Source organism: Microcaecilia unicolor, chromosome 10, assembly GCF_901765095.1.
Source record: "Microcaecilia unicolor chromosome 10, aMicUni1.1, whole genome shotgun sequence".
Lineage (NCBI taxonomy): Eukaryota > Metazoa > Chordata > Amphibia > Gymnophiona > Siphonopidae > Microcaecilia > Microcaecilia unicolor.
This window is the reverse complement of record NC_044040.1, coordinates 115,632,926-115,654,604: the sequence shown is the minus strand read 5'-3', so window position 1 is coordinate 115,654,604 and position 21,679 is coordinate 115,632,926.

Genomic DNA, 21,679 nt, shown 5'->3' with positions numbered 1-21,679 from the left:
TTGAGCAGGGACTGTCCTTCCCCATGTTTAAACTTGTACAGCACTGCGTAACCCTGGCAGCGCTATAGAAATGCTAAGTAGTAGTAGTAGTAGTAGTAAAGACCCCGTACAGCTCACAATGTGGCACACTGCAGCCTGGTCCTGGTGGCAAGGCAGCCTGAATCTCAGCCCTCAAGTTCCAACCCGGATTAACTGAGTCCTCTCAGCCACAGTTCTGTGAAGGTAAGCAGTACAAAGAAGACTCAGCTGGACAACAATCGCAAAGATGGAAAACAAAATAGAGACATTGGGGAAATGTGGATGCAATGGGAATAAAATGGGGACATGCTGGACTTTCAGGAGAATAAGGAGATGGAGGAAATTCTAGCATAGTGAGAGGGTGAGAGGGGAATAGAGAGAGGAGATGCTGGACTCTTAGAGAAATGGAAGAGATGCTGAACACAGATGGGAAGAAGGAACAAGGAGAAATGGAGAAAATACTGGACATGGGAGAAGAGAGATACTGGACACAGGTGGGGAAGGAGATGCTGGACAGCAGCAGAATAGGGAGAGAAGGGAATGCTGGACATGGGTGAAATATGCTGAACATAGGAGGATAGGGGGACAGAGGGGGTGTTGGACATGAGAGAGGAAACTGGGAGACATCTGCTATCTTTATATTTTGCATAACAGGGGCAAATATTTCTATTTTTCAGGTGTTGTTGTATGCAAGAGTGGCTTCTAGGTGCTATTTTGGGATTGCTGAACCCCTCTTATTTTTTTTTTTTTTTTTTTTGCTGGAGCAGGAGGTGCAATGTTGTGGTAGCAAACCCCTTCAGTTTTTGAAATTAGACTAAATTGAGGTTCCTTATCCGGTTTAGGAGAGACCTGAGGACACTTCCTCTTAGAAATTGCCATCCCTATTGTTACCAGTGTAAATAAGGTATTTTCTGGAATGGCCATAGGATTGAGGTTGCCAGGGGGTGAAGGCAGGAGGCAGAATGGGTGGGGTGGGACTGAGGGCATGTACTAAAATCTTCCTCTCACAAATGAGGCCTTCAACAGCTGTGCCTTGCTAACCAGCTGCTACCTTGTTGATCAGGAAGACTTTGTACTAAAATTGTATCTTAGACTGGTTTTTGGCCTTCCAAAATAATATAAAAGATTTTGTTTGGGTGTATGTTCTTTATTATGCAAGATATGATTCAAAGAACCAATATACTCTTACCTTGTACTTCCCCTGTCAAGGTATAGCAGTGTGTTTCTGCTGTGCTACATCTACTATAATAATTTGCACCTCCAACATTCTGAAGCTGACTGCCATGAAGTTGAAGCCCGGTTCGTAATGTCTGAAGCCTTCCGGTGACATCACCGTGTTGCCTGGGAAACCGCGACACGTCTCAAGCACGGGCAAAGCAACGAGTTCAACGCCCCCCCCCCCCCGCCTCCCTCCCTCGCAGTGCAAGCAGGACCTGTCCTCCGGCAGCCTCTCGCTTTTCTGCGTGCCGGGTCGAATTTAAACATTGTTACCTCGGGGTCCGGCATCAGCATTGAAGGCAAGCGGCGCGTCACACTGCCTTCCCATCTGTCTGAGCTCTGCCTCTGGTCCCGCCCTTCTGGAAACAGGAAATAGCGGGACCAGAGGCAGAGCTCAGACAGATGGGAAGGCAGTCTGTAGTGCCGCTCGCCTTCAATGCTGACGCTAGACCCCGAGGTAACAATATTTAAATTAGACAGGTCCTGCTTGCACTTCGAGGGAGGGAGGCATGTGCGCGTTGAACTCGGAGGAGAGGGGGCCATGGAACTCGGAGGGAGGGAGGGAGGGAGGGGGGGCATCCTACAACTTGAAGGGGAGGGGGCGTGGAACTCGAACGGCAGGGGGGGGCTCCTGCAACTCAAAGGGGAGGGGGGCCTGGAACTCAGAGGAAATGGAGGAAGGGAGGGGGGCTGGAACTCGGATGAGAGGGACAGAGGGAGGGAGGGGGGCTGGAACTCAGACGACAGACAAGGAGAGAGGGGCGTGGAACCTTGCTAGTGCCCGTTTCATTCCTCTACGAAACAGGTCTCTTTTACTAGTGTTCAATAAAAATCCTGAAAAATTGCCATATATTGCTTGGTTTATCTAAATTACATATTCATTAAAAAATCAACCTGTTTCTGTTATTTAAAGTTTGTAAAAAAAATCATAGAACATACATACCTGTGGCAGTTTTTTTTCTTCTTAGACGGCAACAACAGTGTGGACAGTTGGTTATAGAAGGACAAGGTTGAGGAAGAGTACAACTAGGTACGGCAAAAGACTTGGGGTGGGCTATGAGAGTAGGGCAAGAGAGAGCTGTGGGAAGGCAAAGGAGGGGAATGGAGTGGGAAGTGTCAAATTTTTCTCTGTCAAAAAGGTGTCCTGCGGTAAAAGCCCAATGTGTGAATGTAAATCACATACTACAAAATGTTTCTTTATTTTTCTCGGAGGGGGCATGTCTGGGGGCGGAGAGTGAGCATGACAACATGAATCAGTTAACACAGCCACATTACTACATGCCAGTGTTGCCAGGTAGGCGGGAAATTTTTGCCCACGGCGGGTCACGGTTTTTTGGGCTTCTTTTTTTTCTTTTCCGCGGTTTTCGGGCGGTTTTTTCGGCCACGGGGGGCGGGGTTAGTGATGTTCTGGGCGGGGCCGATGATGGGGGAGGCGGGGCCGGTGACGGGGGAGGCGGGGCCGATGGTGGCGGGGGTGGGGTTGATGACGGCGGGGGCGGGGGTGATGACGCGGGGGTGGGGGTGTCAGGGGCAGGGTTTGAGTTTGGGCGGGTTTTGGGCTGTTTTTAGGCTGGATTGGGTGGGAAAAAAATTTTCCACCTGGCAACCCTGCTACATGCTGATTAGTGCCAAATTAGCGAGCCTACAAAATAGGTGGCAGTAAGGGCTCAGTTTTTTTTTTTGGTAATGGCCATGCACTATGGCAACGAAAATGGAAAATAAGCCATTTTTTGGCTACAGTAAGAAAGGCCTTAGTGTGTGGGAAAAGCCTGTATAAAGGCATACTAAGGCTACGTTTTACCGCAGTTTAGTAAAAGGACCCCTAAATGTACTAAAGAGCTAGTATAGTCTGAAAACCAGGCCTTAGTCTTTGCAGATTCTTTTGTGTACTCACACTCCTCCACTTGATGGTATTTTTTGAACCAACAATTTCCTCCTGATTCTTTGAGCTTCCAGCTGAACTAAAGCCAAGGCTGGGGATTTGGAACAATGTGCCTTCATTCATAATGACCCCCCCCCCCCCCCCCCAAGCTCACCTTGTCCAACCACTGTAATAACAGTTTTTGACTGAGGGCCACGCATCAAGACTCCTTCTAGAATCCTGCCATCATAAGACCTAAATCTGTTCACTAGATGTTGCCACTGTGTGATGACTGGGACTTTCTCCCCCCCAGGGACTGTCACTGTGACATGCCCAGCTAAGAATGCTCAGGAAGCAGAGCCCTAGTTTGGAAATTGAACACAGATTCCACTGTGCTAACAATGCAGCTCTCCACTCAATGATTTAACATCTATAGCAAGTGTACCACAGACTATGAAAGAGCATACCAAGAACTGTGCAAGCAATGCAGCTGCACATGTTGCAAATATAGAGGAGCATAAAAATTGCTCTCAGGGAGGAGCCAAGATGGAGGCCAGATGATGAACCACAGTTCTCCAGCATTTCTGCTGGAAAGTTTTCTTCTTCTTTGTTGCCTGTTTATTATGCCCCATACAAATCATAAGGGGATAGTGAAGGTGTTACCCTCATCAGCCAGATCTTCATTCCCACTCCAGCAGACATTGGACCACTTCACGATCAGATCTCAGCCGGTGAACCGGAATGGGAGCACTGCTGTATGGTCCGCAGAAGGAGTGTTGGATCTTATGGGGCAAGACACATCATTGTCCCCACCGGAGGCTAATACCCCGCCATGTCCAGCCACCCTGCATGTGGAGACAGCAGTTCCTCAGCCAGTAGAATTATCAGTAACTGAGACCTGCGGTGGTGGGAGCGCCCCTGCAGTGAGTACGGCTGAGTGTGGATTCTTTGGAGAAGTCAAGACTACTCCCACGGCGATATCACTGGAAATGCTTTGGATAGCAATCAAGCAAATGGATGAAACTATTAAAATGTTGGTGGCAAAAACCTTAATCTTTGTAAGTAAAGATGAATTACTTTCTCAAAACTTGGATAAAGTTCGTAGGGAAGGACTGGATCAGGTTTCACATACACAAGAAGAGATAAAAAATCTTAAAGATACTGTCCGCCTTATTTTTGAAAGAGAAAGACGCCCATATTTCGACCCAAATCGGGAGATAGGCGTCTTTCTCCCTTGGGCGCCCAAATCGGTATAATTGAAAGCCGATTTTGGGCATCTTCAACTGCAATCTGTCGCGGAAACGGTCAAAGTTGATGGGGGCGTGTTGGAGGCGTGGTGAAGGCGGGACTGGGGCGTGTTTATCAGCCGAGGAGAGATGGGCATCCTCGGCCAATAATCGAAAAAAGAAAGGCGTTTTTAGCGCGAATTTGGGTCACTTTTTTTTTACCCTTTTTTTTCATGAACAAGTCCCAAAAAAGTGCCATAAATGACCAGATGACCACTGGAGGGAATCGGGGATGACCACCCCTGACTCCCCCGGTGGTCACTAACCCCCTCCCACCCAAAAAAACAACTTTAAAACCTTTTTTTTCCAGCCTGTATGCCAGCCTCAAATGTCATACCCAGCTCCATCACAGCAGTATGCAGGTCCCTGGAGCAGTTGTTAGTGGGTGCAGTGGACTTCAGCCAGGTGGACCCAGGCCCATCCCTGTTACACTTGTGGTGGTAAATGGGAGCCCTCCAAACCGCCCCCAAAACCCACTGTACCCACATCTAGGTGCCCCCCTTCAGCCATAAGTGCTATGGTAATGGTGTAGAGTTGTGGGGAGTGGGTTTTGGGGGGCTCAGCACTCAAGGGAAGGGAGCTATGGACTTCAGAAGTAGTTAACTTTTTTAAATTGTTACAAGTGCCCCCTAGGGTGCCCGGTTGGTGTCCTGGCATGTGAGGGGGACCAGTGCACTACGAATCCTGGCCCCTCCCACGACCCAATGCCTTGGATTTGGTCATTTTTGAGCTGGACACCTTCAGTTTCCATTATCGCTGAAAAACAAAACCACCCAGCTCAAATCCGCACAAATCCGATGCATTTGGCTGGCACAAACTGTATTATCGGAAAAAAGATGGACGCCCATTTTTTCCGAAAATACGGTTTGCCCCTTCACATACCCGTTCTCGGAGATAGATGCCCATGGAGATGGGCGTTCGCGTTCGATTATGCCCCTCTGTGTCATCTAATGTAAAAGATCAGAAGCATAGGAAATTTGAGCAACTAGAAAATTATGATCGAAGATTGAATTTAAGAGTTTAGAATTTCCACAGATTAATGGGAGTAACTCCTGCAAATTCTTTTAAAAAGTTTCTTATGGAATGTTTGAAGTTGTCTCAAGAAGCTGTGCCTCCAATTAATAGTTTATTTTCTGCCAACTGCTCAGAAAAACCCTGCTAAGCGTTTATTTCCCAATCCGCAGATGATGGATATACAAGTTCAATCTTCTTCTAATGATGAGTTTTATTTATTTATTTATATCCCACATTTTCCCACCCATGGGCAGGCTCAACATGGCTTACATCACTCTGCAAAAACATACATCAATTCAGCAAACAAATACTTTGAAGTTAAAGAGATTAGTGAGTAACAGCAAAGGAGAGGAAAAGGAGAAAGAGTAATAGAGTTCAATATGTCATTACGACTGCAGCAGTTCAGAAGTTAGAGATGCTAGGCGGGTCTTTAGCGTCAGCATTTCCAAATAATAGGGTCTTTACAGATTTTCTGAAGGCCAAATGATCTTGAATAGATTTTACAGATTTTGGTAAACCATTCCACGAGTGAGCGCTAACATAGGGAAAGGTGGATGCGTAGGTGGTTTTATACTTGATGCCACAACATGTTGGGAAATGAAGATTCAAGTACGTGTGAGATGATCTGGAAGAGTTCCTAGGTGGTAAGCTGATAAGGGCATCCATATATGCTTGGAGCTTCACCGTAGAGAATTTTATGCAGCAGGATGCAAACTTTAAAAGTTATCCGGTACTTGATAGGAAGCCAATGCAGTTTCTCACGCAGCGGTCTTGAACTTTCAAACCTCGATTTACTATAGATCAGTCTAGCAGGTGTATTGTGGGCGGTTTGTAGTTTTTATGAAGCAGTGCTTTGCACCCTACGTATATTCCATGGCAGTAATCAAGGTGGCTTAAGACTAATGATTGAACAAAAGATATCTCAGCGTTTTTGAAAAATTCTTTTTCTGAAACCTCCGAATGTGGAACATGGTTAGTTGCCTTTGTTTTTGAACAAGACCTAAACTTTAATATGAGACTTTACTTTAGGAGCTCTGGTGTTCTTTTCCATGGTCAAAAGATTTAGCTATACCCAGATGTTACTAAGACAACACAGGAAAGACAGAAAGAATTCCTTGTGATGAGAGATGAAACAAAAAAAAAATTAGGAGCTACTATTTTATTAGCATACACGTGTAGATGTGTGGTGAAATGACTGGGAATGAAATATGCATGTTTTGCCCCAGATCATCTCCAATCTTTTCTTTATATAAAGAAAGTAACCAGCAGTGTACCATCTTCTGTAATTAGCTATAAATATAGGCTGTTTGTATATTCTGGATAGTCCTTTTCCTTTTTATTTTCCTCTTTAGATCTCCTTATCAATGGGTCCTTTCCCTTTTCTCTTTTTGGGGTCTAAGGAAGGGTAACGTTAGAAATGTTTCTTTTGCTGTAAAGGATATTGATTAAGATTATTTTTCCCTCTTATTGGATTCAGTGGCGTACCTAGGGTAGTTGACACCCGGGACCGGTCATTTTTTAACCCCCCCCCCCCCCCCCACCAAATCCAGTACTAGGCATATACAAAACACTCAAGACCTATAGAGCAATTCTACCATACCATAAGCAGTAATTTGTACGAGTCACACAAGGAAAAGGAAAACATCTTAAACACTACAGTGAGCACTAGAACATCAATTCACCTATTGTAAAACGAAAACAGACAGATTAGTACAGATCGTCGATCCTGCACAGTCAATGCTTTGAGCAGGGACTGTCTTTCTTCTATGTTTGTGCAGCGCTGCGTATGCCTTGTAGCGCTATAGAAGGTAAAATTATGTATAATCATACCTGATAATTTTCTTTCCATTAATCATAGCTGATCAATCCATAGACTGGTGGGTTGTGTCCATCTACCAGCAGGTGGAGATAGAGAGCAAACTTTTGCCTCCCTATATGTGGTCATGTGCTGCCGGAAACTCCTCAGTATGTCGATATCAAAGCTCCATCCGCAGGACTCAGCACTTAGAGAATTACACCCACGAAGGGACACTCTGCCCAGCTCACCACCGCCGAAACGGGGGAGGGGAATTAACCCAGCTCATCCCCACACAAGTGGGGGAGGGGAATCCGTCCAGCTCATCCCCGCGGAGCGGGGGAGGGACACCACACCCGCCGATGCGGGGGGATCTGGCTTATCCTGCAACCGCAACCGCGGGAGGAGCTGACTGACCCTAACACCGCCGAAGCGGGAGGGGTACAAAGCTGCCCTACAGCCGCACGAAGCGGGAGGGAGTGCCGGCAGAATTTTAAGTCTCAATCCAGCCCCGTAAAACGGAGGGGAGAGGAATGCAGCAGCTCACTGTAACACAAACTCGTCTTAACTCTTGAAGAATCCAAGTGAAAAAACTTGAACACGAAGTCTTTCTGAAGTAACTGAAGACTAAACTTGAACCTGAAATGCAACCAGAATAAAAACAGTACAGATATCTGGGAGGGGCTATGGATTGATCAGCTATGATTAATGGAAAGAAAATTATCAGGTATGATTATACATAATTTTACCTTCCATATCATCAAGCTGATCAATCCATAGACTGGTGGGATGTACCGAAGCAGTACTCACCCAGGGCGGGACATTGAAATCCCTGACCTCAACACTGAAGCTCCAAACCGGGCCTCCGCCCGTGCAGCCACAGTCAAACGGTAATGCTTGGAGAATGTATGAGCCGAAGCCCAAGTTGCCGCCTTGCATATCTCTTCCAAGGAGACGGATCCGGCCTCTGCCATCGAGGCCGCCTGAGCTCTCGTGGAGTGAGCCTTCAGCTGGATAGGCGGCACCTTCCCCGCGGCCACATAAGCCGCTGCAATGGCTTCCTTGACCCATCTTGCCACTGTAGGCTTAGCAGCCTGCAGACCCTTACGAGGACCTGCAAACAGGACAAACAGATGACCCGATTTCCGGAAATCATTGGTCACTTCCAAGTATCTGATGATGACTCGTCTCACATCCAGATATTTAAGAGCAGAGTACTCCTCTGGGTAGTCCTCCCTACGAAAGGAAGGGAGACAGAGCTGCTGATTCACATGGAAGCGAGAAACAATCTTGGGCAGGAAGGAAGGCACTGTGCGAATAGTCACTCCTGCCTCAGTGAACTGCAGAAAAGGCTCTCGACATGAGAGCGCCTGGAGCTCGGAAACTCTTCTGGCTGAAGTGATAGCCACCAAAAAGACTGCTTTCAACGTCAGGTCTTTCAGAGATGCCCTCGACAAGGGTTCAAAAGGCGGCTTCTGCAATGCTCTTAGTACCAGGTTGAGATTCCACGCAGGCACCACTGAGTGCAGAGGAGGGCGCAGGTGATTAACTCCCTTGAGAAAGCGCACCACATCTGGCTGTGAAGCCAGGGAAGCACCCTTCAGGCGGCCCCTGAAGCAAGCCAGAGCCGCTACCTGGACTTTAAGGGAACTGAGCGACAGGCCTTTCTCCAGACCTTCTTGCAGGAACGCCAACACTGAAGAAATTGGAGCAGTGAAGGGAGAAAGTGAGCCTGCTTCACACCACGCTGCAAAGATACGCCAAACCCTGGCGTAAGCAGTAGAAGTAGAGCGCTTCCTCGCTCTCAGCATAGTGGCTATGACCTTGTCTGAGAAGCCCTTCTTCCTCAGACGCTGCCGCTCAATAGCCAGGCCGTAAGACCAAAGGGGGAGGGATCCTCCATCACCACGGGACCCTGATGTAACAGGCCCTGCTCCACTGGCAGCCGCAGAGGATCGTCGACTGAGAGCCTGATCAAGTCCGCATACCAGGGACGCCTGGGCCAATCCGGACCCACCAGGATTACCCTGCCGGGATGCTTTGCCACCCGGTCTAGCACCCTGCCCAACATGGGCCAGGGCGGGAACACATAGAGAAGCTCTTGTGTCGGCCACTGTTGGAGAAGAGCATCTACTCCCAGGGATCGAGGGTCCCGTCCTCTGCTGAAAAAGCGCGGCACTTGGCAATTGGCCGATGACGCCATCAGATCTAGGCTCGGCTGGCCCCAGCGCTTCGTGATGTCCAAGAACGCCTGAGCAGATAGCTGCCACTCTCCGGGCTCCAAGGTATGGCGACTGAGAAAGTCCGCCTTGACATTCATGACTCCGGCAATGTGGGCCGCTGAAAGCTGCTCCAGGTTCGCTTCCGCCCACTGGCAAAGATTCATAGCCTCCTTGGCTAGAGGGGCGCTCTTGGTACCTCCCTGGCGGTTGACATAGGCCACAGCCGTGGCATTGTCCGACAGGACCCGTACAGGCTTCAACACCAGTACCGGGATGAACTCCAAAAGCGCCAACCGAATGGCTCTGAGTTCCAGGAGGTTGATAGACCACTTTGCCTCTGCAGGAGACCAGAGCCCCTGCGCTGTCCTTCCCAAGCAGTGGGCTCCCCAGCCCGACAACGAGGCGTCCGTCGTGACGACAATCCACTCTGGGGTCACCAGAGGCATTCCCGCAGACAACTTGTCTGTCTGCATCCACCAGCTCAGCGCCTTGCGCACTGCTGGGTCCAAGGGAAGGCGCACAGCATAATCCTCCGACATCGGAGTCCAGCGCTGCAGCAAAGAGTGTTGAAGTGGTCTCATATGAGCCCTGGCCCAGGGCACAACTTCCATCGTGGCCGTCATAGAGCCCAACAGCTGCACATAGTCCCAAGCCCGAAGGGGAGAGGCTACTAGGAACTGGTCCACCTGAGCCTGAAGTTTGACAATCCGATTGTCTGGCAGGAACACTCTGCCCACTTGGGTGTCGAATCGAACTCCCAGGTACTCCAGGGACTGAGTCGGGCGCAGCTGGCTTTTCTCCCAGTTGATGATCCATCCCAGGGAGCTCAAAAGAGCAACTACCCGGTCCACAGCTTTGCCGCACTCTGCATAAGAGGGGGCTCGGATCAACCAGTCGTCCAGATAAGGATGGACTTGTACCCCTTCCTTTCGTAGGAAGGCCGCGATGACCACCATTACTTTGGAAAAGGTCCGTGGAGCAGTAGCCAACCCGAAAGGGAGGGCTCTGAACTGGAAGTGTCGTCCCAGGACTGCAAAACGCAGAAAGCGTTGATGAGGAGGCCAGATGGGAATATGCAGGTACGCTTCCTTGATGTCCAAGGATGCCAGGAACTCTCCTGCCTTCACTGCCGCTATAACAGAGCGGAGAGTCTCCATGCGAAAGTGCCGCACTTTCAAGGCCCGATTGACCCCTTTGAGGTCGAGGATAGGCCGGACAGAACCTCCTTTCTTTGGTACCACAAAGTAAATGGAGTAACGTCCCTTGCCAAGCTGACTTTCTGGCACCGGAACAACCGCGCCCAGGCGGATCAGATTGTCCAAGGTCTGCTGCACTGCCACAGCTTTGACCGGAGACTTGCAGGGAGAGAGTACAAACCCGTCTTTTAAGGGTCGGCAGAACTCTAGTTTGTAGCCGTCTCTGATGACTTCCAGCACCCACGCGTCTGAAGTTATTGTGGTCCACTCGCCCAGAAACGAGGACAGCCGTCCTCCAATCTGCACTGGGGCGTGGACCAAGACCCCGTCATTGGGTACGAGACCCTGGGGGAGGACCGGAGGGAGCACCTCCGGGACGGCGGTCTCTGCGAAAGGAATGCTGCTTGGGGGAGAAATTCCTCTTGAAGGAAGAGGGGGCAGAGGAACCCGACTTGCCCGGGCGGTACCGACGGGCTTCCTGCAACCGTCCTCTGGAGGTACCGGGACGAGTAGTAGCCCGAGCCCTGACCTCTCGTAATTTCTTGCCCTTAGACGTGCCGAGATCGGTCACGATTTTGTCCAGCTCGACCCCAAAGAGCAGCTTGCCTTTAAAAGGCAACCTAGCCAGGCGGGATTTAGAGGCGTGGTCCGCAGACCAATGTTTCAGCCAAAGCCACCGCCGCGCAGAGATTGTCTGAGCCATGCCTTTCGCTGAGGCCCTCAAGACATCATACAGCAAGTCTGCCAAATAGGCTAAGCCCGATTCCAGGGCCGGCCAATCAGCCCTCAAGGAATGATCCGAGGGGGAAGCCCGCTGCACCATAGTCAGGCACGCCCTGGCCACATAGGAGCCGCAAACTGAGGCCTGCAAACTTAAAGCAGCCGCCTCAAAGGACGACCTTAAGGCCGCCTCCAATCTTCTGTCTTGGGCGTCCTTTAGGGCCGTGCCACCTTCCACCGGCAACGCCGTTTTCTTAGTCACCGCAGTGATTAAAGAATCCATGGTAGGCCACAGATAGGCCTCACGTTCACTCACAGCCAAAGGATAGAGGCGGGACATAGCCCTAGCCACTTTAAGGCTCGCTTCTGGGACATCCCATTGAGCCGAAATTAAGGTGTGCATGGCATCATGCACGTGGAAGGTTCTAGGCGGGCGCTTCGTCCCCAGCATAATGACAGAGCCAACAGGGGCTGAGGGAGAGACGTCCTCCGGAGAGGAAATCTTCAAAGTGTCCATGGCCTGTAACAACAGGTTGGGCAAATCCTCTGAGCTAAAAAGCCGCGCTGCAGAGGGGTCATCCGCTCCATCCGAGCGGGGATCCGTCTCCTCCAAGGAATCCGCAAAGGACCGTTGGGAGACCTCAGACACGCTGCCCTCATCTACATCGGAGGAGACAAATTCCTCCAAGGCCTGGGAATCAACCCGAGGGCGTTTACCTCTGGGAACCTCAACCTCTTTACCAGACGAGGGAGCAGGGGCAGCGTTGTGCATGAGGAAGGCCTGATGCAGCAGCAAAACAAACTCGGGGGAGAAACCCCCCAGACTGTGCACTTCCGCAGCCTGGGCAACAGCCCTAGACGCACCCTCAACCGGCGCTCGCAATAGCGGGGGAGAGACATGCTGCGCATCCAAAATGGCGTCCGGCGCGAAACTCCGCGAAGGAGCCGCGCGGGAAGAACGGCTCTTAACTTTAGCCGCTTCTGTGCCGTCGCCCAAATTAAGGGCGTTCATGGCATTAATGTCTCCAACCTCAAGGGCGGCCCAAGAAGAAGCCGTCCGAGCCGCGTGGCCGGCCAAGATGGCGGAGGCGAGGAGCGGGGGATGGGCGTTTATGGCGGGAAAAACCGCCACGCCGGAGGAAGGACCGGGACATTCATCGGTCACGAAACTGTCACCCAACAAGGGCGAATCAGGCTTTAAGACCCCCGCATCCCCTCTAGAAGCGCTCAAGCTACCCGGGGAGCGACCCTTTGCGCCCTCGCCCTCCGACGCCATATGCCACGAGGAGAAGAATCGGGGAACCCCCTGCCCGCTATAAAAAGGTAAAAATTACCTGCTGTCCGCTCCGAGTTGTAACGACCTGGTGTCCCAGTGAGTAGCTGCAATAGACGCTTAAATAAACGTCGAAATAAACGCCTTTAAGGACATTCAAAATTTTTTTTTTTTTTTTTTTTTAACGGAGCCAGCGGGAGGGGGGAGAAAAGGAGGGACCTGGCACCACCAGGTTTGCACTTGCTCAAAAGAGCCCTCAACCCCAGGCACTCAACAAAACCTAAAAATTAGGCTTGGAGGCTTAGCCAGAGCTGCTGCTGTGTGTGACCACCACCTGCTGAGATAGAGAACATACTGGGGAGTTTCCGGCAGCACATGACCACATATAGGGAGGCAAAAGTTTGCTCTCTATCTCCACCTGCTGGTAGATGGACACAACCCACCAGTCTATGGATTGATCAGCTTGATGATATGGAAATGCTAAATAGTAGTAGAAAGCCATGTCTTTTCCACAAACACAGATACACCCTAATCCACTATAGAATAAGTAATCATAAACTTTCTATTTAGACAAAAATTAAACTGAACCCCCGGTGCCAGACTCTGCATACAATGCAACACCACAGAAACAGAAAATGTCCCCTAGTACTGTGCAAAATATAAAGACAGCAGATGTAAATTTGAAAAAACTAACAAATACCAATCACCACTTTACAAATTAACAAATAGAAATAAAACAAATACAGAAAATAAAATAATACCATTTTACTGGACTAATACAATTAGCTTCCAGAGGCCAAAATCTCCTTCCTCAGGTCAGTACAGTATAGTGCTGTTACAGTATCTTATCCTGACCTGAGGAAGGGGGTTTTGTTCTCTGAAAGTTAAGTCAAAATGTATTAAAATTAGTCCAATAAAAAGATTACCTTATTTACATGTTCTATTTATAAACAGCACAGCTACAATACTGTATCCTAAAGCAAAATAATAAAAATATATATTTACAGTTTGTTGTCTCTGGTTTCTGCTTTCCTCATCTTCTTTTCACTGTCTTCCTTCCATCCAGGATCTGTCTTTGCTCTCTCTCTGCCATCCAGTGTCTGCCCTCTCTAATGTCCCTTGCATCCACTGTCTGCCCTCTCTCTCTCTGCCCCTTCCATCCACTGTCTGCCCTCTCTCTCCCTTCCATCCACCATTTGCCCCAGTCTGCCCTCTTTCTCTCTCCCCCTTCCACCCACCATCTGCCCTTTCTCTCTGCCCCTTCAATCCGTCTGCCCTCCCTCTCCCATCCATCCAGGGTTTGCCCTCCCTCACGCTCCCCACTTCCATCCAGGGTCTGTCCCCTCTCTCTCTGCCCCCCCTTTTCAGCCCCCAGTTCCACCTGCCCCTAGTTCCAGCCCCAGCCCCAGCCCACATCTCCCACATGCCCCCCTTTTCAGCCCCACTATCCCACCAGTCCCCAGCCCTTTTCTCCCATCAGTCCTGAGCTTCAGCCGCCAGCCACTTCTCCCTGTCCCCTTTTCAGCCCCTAGTTTCAACCCCAGCCCTTTTCTCTCACCAGTCCTGAGCTTCAGCCCCAGCCAGTTCTCCCTGTCCCCTTTAAAGCCCCCAGTTTCAGCCCCTGCCCCGTTTCAGCCCACAGTTCCAGCACTAGCCCCCTTATCCCAAATACCCTCCTTTTCAGCCCCCAGTTCCAGCCCCCTTCATCCACCACATGCTTTGCATCCCCCCTTTTCAGCCCCAGACCCATTCTCCCACCTGCCCCAGGCATGGACCCATTCTCCCTCCTGCCCCCTTGTCAGACCCAGCTTCAGACCCCTTCTCCCCTCTGAGCACCCCCACCCCTCCCCAATCCCCTTCTCCCCTCTGAGCACCCCTCTCAGCTCCCCCACCCCTCCCCAATTCCCTTCTCCCCTCTGAGAACCCTCTCAGCTCCCCCACCTTCCCCAATTCCCTTCTCCCCTCTGCGAACCCCTCTGAGCTCCCCCACCCCTCCCGTTCCCTTCTCCCCTCTGCGAACCCCTCTGAGCTCCCCCACCCCTCCCCAGTTCTCTTCTCCCTTCTGAGAACCCCTCTGAGCTCCCCACCCCTTCCCAATTCCCTTCTCCCCTCTGAGCTCCCCCCACCCCTCCCCAATTCACTTCTCCCCTCTGAGAACCCCTCTGAACTACCCCCACCCCTCCCCAATTCCCTTCTCCCCTCTGCGAACCCCTCTGAGCTCCCCCACCCCTCCCCAATTCCCTTCTCCCCTCTGCGAACCCCTCTGAGCTCCCCCACCCCTCCCCAATTCCCTTCCCTCTGTGAACCCCTCTGAGCTCCCCCACCCCTCCCCAGTTCCCTTCTCCCTTCTGAGAACCCCTCTGAACTACCCCCACCCCTCCCCAATTCCCTTCTCCCCTCTGAGAACCCCTCTGAGCTCCCCCCACCCCTCCCCAGTTCCCTTCTCCCCTCTGAGAACCCCTCTGAGCTCCCCCCACCCCTCCCCAGTTCCCTTCTCCCCTCTGCGAACCCCTCTGAGCTCCCCCACCCCTCCCCAGTTCCCTTCTCCCTTCTGAGAACCCCTCTGAGCTCCCCCCACCCCTCCCCAATTCCCTTCTCCCCTCTGAGCTCCCCCACCTCCTTCTCCCATCTGAGCCCCCCTCCCTCCATGGAGAGCGACAGAGCCCTCTTCTCCTGCCACCACCCTGCGTTTTTTTTTAAATCCATGCAGCGACGCAGGCAGCACCTCGTGTCTGCCCTGCTGTGTGCTGTGAAAAAGAAAATCGCTTCGCTGGCATCGGGCCTTCTCTCGCTATGTCCCGCCCTTGAGGAAATAGGAAGTTACCTCAAAAGTGGGCGGGACATAGCGAGAGAAGGCCTGACGCCAGCGAAGCGATTTTCTTTTTTCACAGCACACAGCAGGGCAGACACGAGGCGCTGCCTGCGTCACTCGCTGAATGGATTTTTTTTTTAAATGCAGGGTGGTGGCAGGAGACAACGGAGCACCCCCCCCCCCCACCCGCCGACACCCGGGGCGGACCGCCCTCACCGCCCCCCCTTGGTACTCCACTGATTGGATTAAGTGAATGATACATACCTGTAGCAGGTGTTCTCCGAGGACAGCAGGCTGATTGTTCTCACGACTGGGTTGACGTCCACGGCAGCCCCCACCAACCGGAACAAAACTTCGCGGGCGGTCCCGCACGCAGGGCACGCCCACCGCGCATGCGCGGCCGTCTTCCCGCCCGTGCGTGACCGTTCCCGCTCAGTTGAATGACAAGCAAAAATGATCAAACGCAACTCCAAAGGGGAGGAGGGAGGGTAGGTGAGAACAATCAGCCTGCTGTCCTCGGAGAACACCTGCTACAGGTATGTATCATTCACTTTCTCCGAGGACAAGCAGGCTGCTTGTTCTCACGACTGGGGTATCCCTAGCTCTCAGGCTCACTGAAAACAAGAACCCAGGTCAATTGAACCTCGCAACGGCGAGGGCATAACAGAAATTGACCTACGAAGAACAACTAACTGAGAGTGCAGCCTGACCAGAATAAATTCGGGTCCTGGAGGGTGGAGTTGGATTTACACCCCAAACAGATTCTGCAGCACCGACTGCCCGAACCGACTGTCGCGTCGGGTATCCTGCTGGAGGCAGTAATGTGATGTGAATGTGTGGACAAATGACCACGTCGCAGCCTTGCAAATCTCTTCAATAGTGGCTAACTTCAAGTGAGCCACCGACGCTGCCATGGCTCTGACACTATGAGCCGTGACATGACTCTCTAGAGTCAGCCCAGCCTGGGCATAAGTGAAGGAAATGCAATCTGCTAGCCAATTGGAGATGGTGCGTTTCCCGACAGCGACCCCTATCCTGTTAGGGTCGAAAAAAACAAACAATTGGGCGGACTGTCTGTGGGGCTGTGTCCGCTCCAAGTAGAAGGCCAATGCTCTCTTGCAGTCCAATGTGTGCGACTGACGTTCAGCAGGGCGGGTATGCGGTCTGGGAAAGAATGTTGGCAAGACAATTGACTGGTTAAGATGGAACTCCGACACCACCTTCGGCAGGAACTTTGGGTGGGTGCGGAGCACTACTCTGTTGTGATGAAATTTGGTATACGGAGCATGAGCTACCAGGGCTTGAAGCTCACTGACCCTACGAGCTGAAGTAACTGCCACCAAGAAAATGACCTTCCAGGTCAAGTACTTCAGATGGCAGGTATTCAGTGGCTCAAAAGGAGGTTTCATCAGCTGGGTGAGGACGACGTTGAGATCCCATGACACTGCAGGAGGCTTGATAGGGGGCTTTGACAAAAGCAAGCCTCTCATGAATCGAACGACTAAAGGCTCTCCAGAGATGGCTTTACCTTCCACACGATAATGGTAAGCACTAATCGCACTAAGGTGATTCCTTACTGAGTTGGTCTTGAGGCCAGACTCTGATAAGTGCAGAAGGTATTCAAGCAGGTTCTGTGCAGGACAAGAACGAGGTTCTAGGGCCTTGCTCTCACACCAAACGACAAACCTCCTCCACTTGAAAAAGTAACTCTTTTTAGTGGAATCCTTCCTAGAGGTAAGCAAGACACGGGAGACACCCTCAGACAGACCCAACGCAGTGAAGTCTACGCCCTCAACATCCAGGCCGTGAGAGCCAGAGACTGAAGGTTGGGGTGCAGAAGCGCTCCGTCGTTCTGCGAAATGAGAATCGGAAAACACTCCAATCTCCACGGTTCTTCGGAGGACAACTCCAGAAGAAGAGGGAACCAGATCTGACGGGGCCAAAAGGGCGCGATCAGAATCATGGTGCCGCGGTCTTGCTTGAGCTTCAGTAAGGTCTTCCCCACCAAAGGTATGGGAGGATAAGCATACAGGAGGCCGGTCCCCCAATGAAGGAGAAAGGCATCCGACGCTAGCCTGCCGTGTGTCTGAAGTCTGGAACAGAACAGAGGCAGCTTGTGGTTGGTCCGAGAGGCGAAAAGGTCCACCGAGGGGGTGCCCCACTCTCGGAAGATCTTGCGTACCACTCTGGAATGGAGCGACCACTCATGCGGTTGCATGACTCTGCTCAGTCTGTTGGCCAGACTGTTGTTTACGCCTGCCAGGTATGTGGCTTGGAGGAGCATGCCGAACTGGCAAGCCCAACGCCACATCCCGACGGCTTCCTGACACAGGGGGCGAGATCCGGTGCCCCCCTGCTTGTTGATGTAATACATTGCAACCTGATTGTCTGTCCAGATTTGGATAATTTGACAGGACAGCCGATCTCTGAAAGCCTTCAGTGCGTTCCAGATCGCTCGGAGCTCCAGGAGGTTGATCTGAAGATCCTTTTCCTGGAGGGACCACAGTCCCTGGGTGTGAAGCCCATCGACATGAGCTCCCCACCCCAGGCGAGATGCATCCGTCGTCAGCACTTTCGTGGGCTGTGGAATTTGGAATGGACGTCCCAGGGTCAAATTGGTCCGAATGGTCCACCAGTGCAGTGAAGTGCGGCAACTGGTGAAGAGGTGGATGACATGTTCTAGATTCCCGGTGGCTTGAAACCACTGGGAAGCTAGGGTCCATTGAGCAGATCTCATGTGAAGATGAGCCATGGGAGTCACATGAACTGTGGAGGCCATATGACCCAGAAGTCTCAACATCTGCCGAGCTGTGATCTGCTGAGACGCTCTGGTCTGGGAAGCCAGGGCCAGGAGGTTGTTGGCCCTCGCTTTGGGAAGGAAGGCCTGAGCCGTCTGAGTATTCAGCAGAGCTCCTATGAATTCCAGAGACTGGGCTGGCTGGAGATGGGACTTTGGGTAATTTATCACAAACCCCAGCAGCTCCAGGAGGTGAATAGTGCACTGCATGGACCGGCGAGCTCCTGCCTCCGAGGTGTTCTTGACCAGCCAATCGTCAAGATATGGGAACACGTGCACTCCCAGCTTGCGTAGATACGCCGCTACCACCACGAGGCACTTTATAAACACCCGTGGGGCAGAGGCGAGCCCAAAGGGCAGCACACAATACTGAAAGTGCCGTGTGCCCAGGCGGAATCTGAGATACTGTCTGTGAGCTGGCAGTATCGGGATGTGAGTGTATGCGTCCTTTAAATCCAGGGAACATAGCCAATCGTTTTTCTAAATCATTGGCAGAAGGGTGCCCAAGGAAAGCATCCTGAACTTTTCTTTGACCAGGAATTTGTTCAGGCCTCTCAGGTCTAGGATGGGGCGCATCCCCCCTGTTTTCTTTTCCACAAGGAAGTACCTGGAATAGAATCCCTGCCCTTCCTGCCCGGGTGGTACGGGCTCGACCGCATTGGCGCTGAGAAGGGCGGAGAGTTCCTCTGCAAGTACCTGCTTGTGATGGGAGCTGAAGGATTGAGCTCCCGGAGGACAATTTGGTGGAGGGGAGGCCAAATTTAGGGCGTATCCGCACCGCACTATTTGGAGAACCCACTGGTCGGAGGTTATGAGAGGCCACCTTTGGTGAAAGAATTTTAACCTCCCTCCGACTGGCAGATCGTCCGGTACGGACACTTTGAGGGCGGCTATGTTCCCATGGATCCAGTCAAAAGCCCGTCCCCGGCTTTTGCTGTGGAGGCGCAGGGGGCTGCTTAGGTGCACGCTGTTGACGAGAACGAGCGTGCTGGGACTGTCCCTGTGCCTGACGAGGCCTTCGGGCCGGCTGGGTGTACCTACGCTTGGTAAAGGCATAGGGCGCAGCCTGCCGGGCCCGGGAAAAACGTCCACCTGCTGAGGTGGATGCTGAAGGTGCCCGGTGGGAGAGCTTGTCGAGAGCGGTTTCCCGCTGATGCAGTTGGTCCACCAGCTGCTCGACCTTCTCGCCAAAAATGTTATCCCCCCGGCAAGGGACGTCAGCCAGTCTCTGCTGGGTGCGGTTGTCCAGGTCAGAGGCACGCAGCCATGAGAGCCTGCGCATCACTATACCTTGGGCCGCAGCATGAGATGCCACGTCACAGGTGTCATAAATACCCCTGGACAGGAACTTTCTGCACGCCTTCAGCTGCCTGACCACCTCCTGAAAAGGCCTGGACTGCTCCGGCGGGAGCTTGTCAACCAGGTCCGCCAGTTGCTTCACATTATTCCGCATGTGGATGCTCGTGTAGAGCTGGTAAGACTGGATGCGGGTCACGAGCATGGAAGATTGGTAGGCCTTCCTCCCAAACGAGTCCAGAGTGCGAGACTCCCGCCCCGGGGGCGCCGAGGCGGTATCCCTCGAACTCCGTGCCCTCTTGAGAGCAGAGTCCACGACCACCGAGTCATGAGGCAATTGGGGCCGCATTAACTCTGGGTCCGAGTGGATTCTGTATTGGGACTCTGCTTTCTTGGGGATGGTGGGATTAGATAGTGGTCTCAACCAGTTCCGAAGCAGTGTCTCTTTGAGGACATTGTGCAACGGTACCGTGGAGGACTCTCTAGGTGGTGATGGATAGTCGAGGACCTCGAGCATCTTAGCCCTCGGCTCATCCACAGAGACCACGGGAAAGGGAATGCAAATAGACATATCCCTGACAAAGGAGGCAAAGGAGAGGCTCTCAGGTGGCGAGAGCTTTCTCTCTGGTGAAGGAGTGGGGTCGGAGGGAAGGCCCACAGACTCCTCTGAGGAGAAATATCTGGGGTCCTCCTCCTCCCCCCACAAGGCCTCTTCCTCGGTGTCGGACATGAGCTCGTGCAGCTCAGTCCTCAACCGGGCCCGGCTCGACGTCGAGGCACCGAGGCCTCGGTAGCGTCGTCGAGCGGTGGACTCCTGCGCCGGCGGGGATAAAGCTCCCTCCATCGACGTCGACGGGGACTCCACCTGCGTGGCGGTCGAGACCGGCACTGCAAGCGGCGTCGGCGTTGAAGGCCTCGGCACCGGGCTAGAGCACGCCGGCGCCACAGTCAACGGCGCCGAGGGCGCAAGCACCCCCGGCGCCGGCACAGTCTGGCGCATCAGCCCTTCCAGAATCCCCGGAAGGATGGCTCGGAGGCACTCGTCCAGCACCGCTGTTGGGAAAGGCGAGGGGGCCGGTAGAGGCGTCGGTGCCGGAAGCTGTTCGGGTCCAGGAGACTGCACCGAAGTGCTGGGACCCTGACACGGCGGTACCTCTACTACAGAGGGGGACCTCTCCTCTCAATGCTGCCGCTTCCTCGGCGTCGACTCATCTCCGGCGCCGGGAGCCGGATGCATCGAGGGCGACCGATTACGGTGTTTCTTTGTCTTCTTGCGGTGCCCGTCATTGGCGCTTGGTGGAATTGAGGAGGAGGAGGTCGATCCCCCTCGGCCTCGAGGGACCGGGTCCGACAGGGTTCGGTCCCGAGGGCCCTGGGTAGAGGGAGTGACCGGGGCCGATTGCCCACGCGGCCTCTCACCCCTGCCTTCACCGGGAGACCGGCGGGCCGATGGGACCTGTGCTCCTGGGGTCGATGCCATCGGTGCCGATTTCGTGGACATCGATACCGGTACTGAAGAACCGGCCGTCGATACCGATGCCGTCGAAGTCGACGTCGAGGGGTCGGCGCAAGTTCCAAAAAGACGGTCCCGAAGAACTTGCCTCGCTACTTGTGTCCGTTTCCGGAGACCGAGACACAAAGTACACGTCTTGGTATCGTGCTCCGGCCCGAGGCACTGGAGGCACCAAGCGTGAGTGTCGGTCTGCGAGATATGCCGGCCGCACCGACCACACTTTTTAAATCCACTCGGGACCTTCGAGGACATTGACGTAAAAATCGCGTCGGCGAAATCAAAGTCGTCGATGGTGGCGGTAAAAATCACACCTCGAAAATAAATCGACCGCGCGGCCACAAGGCCGCAACGCGACGCCCCCGCTAAGAGACGAGGGAAAAATCAAGTTCAGAGTTTTTTTTTTTTTTTTTTTAAAGAAACTAAAGAGAAACGCGAACAACGAAAAAATAAGAAGATTCGCGCGAAAACGCGATCCGGTTTCCGGGGCTGACAGAGAGAGAGAGAGACGAACACGGCTCTCTCCAGCGCGGAAAAGAAAAGACTGAGCGGGAACGGTCACGCACGGGCGGGAAGACGGCCGCGCATGCGCGGTGGGCGTGCCCTGCGTGCAGGACCGCCCGCAAAGTTTTGTTCCGGTTGGTGGGGGCTGCCGTGGACG